This window comes from Anarhichas minor, unplaced genomic scaffold (assembly GCF_050575085.1).
Source record: "Anarhichas minor isolate MPS153535 unplaced genomic scaffold, ASM5057508v1 ptg000026l, whole genome shotgun sequence".
Classification (NCBI taxonomy): Eukaryota; Metazoa; Chordata; class Actinopteri; order Perciformes; family Anarhichadidae; genus Anarhichas; species Anarhichas minor.
The window spans coordinates 47225-47920 of record NW_027466472.1 but is presented as its reverse complement, the minus strand read 5'-3'; positions in this window follow the sequence as shown (position 1 = coordinate 47920).

The following is a 696-nucleotide window of genomic DNA, read 5'->3' as shown; positions in this document are numbered from 1 at the left end:
CGGTAGTTCAGCCACTGGTGGCCCTCTGGAAAACCAGACGGCCTCTAACGTCTGAGAGGGAGATCCTCCGAGGGTTTGGGGGGTGAGCGTCTGCAGAGAGACAGGGCAAAGGTCTGGTCTGTTTTATCCCAAATCCTTCAGCTCTGTCTTGGTTGCGTCCTCTTCAATCAGCTGTGCTTTTCAGGTATAGATGTCTCACTCTTTCTGAAAAACACAAAAATGAAAAGACTTCCACCTTTAGGGTTGTGAACAGCTGACAAACTCTGAAAAGACCGAGACCCAAAACCGAGGCAAACATTATAATCCTATGCAAAACAAAAATGCAGCTACATTACACAATTTGCAATGAAATCAAGGCAAAAAATATCACAAACTTAAGTCAAACACAACTGCAACTCTATTGAATTTACAATTTAACAATAGTTTAAGGAGTCAGAATGAGAAAGCGTGCATCTTTTTGAGCCAGTTATGTTTTATAATTGCCATAAAAACACGACGGTGAGGTAATCTTCACAAACCTACCTCAGCCTCGCTCGCCGGTGAAAAGCTCAGCAGAGTTTCCCTCAAGCGCCGAACAGCTGTATGAATGTGTGTGTGTTGAGTGTGTGTGTTGAGAGAGTGTGTGAGCTCTGCTCTGTCGGGCTCTCTGGTTTGTTTAAACTCTCAGGTCGGTCACTCCTCTCTCTCTTTCTCTCT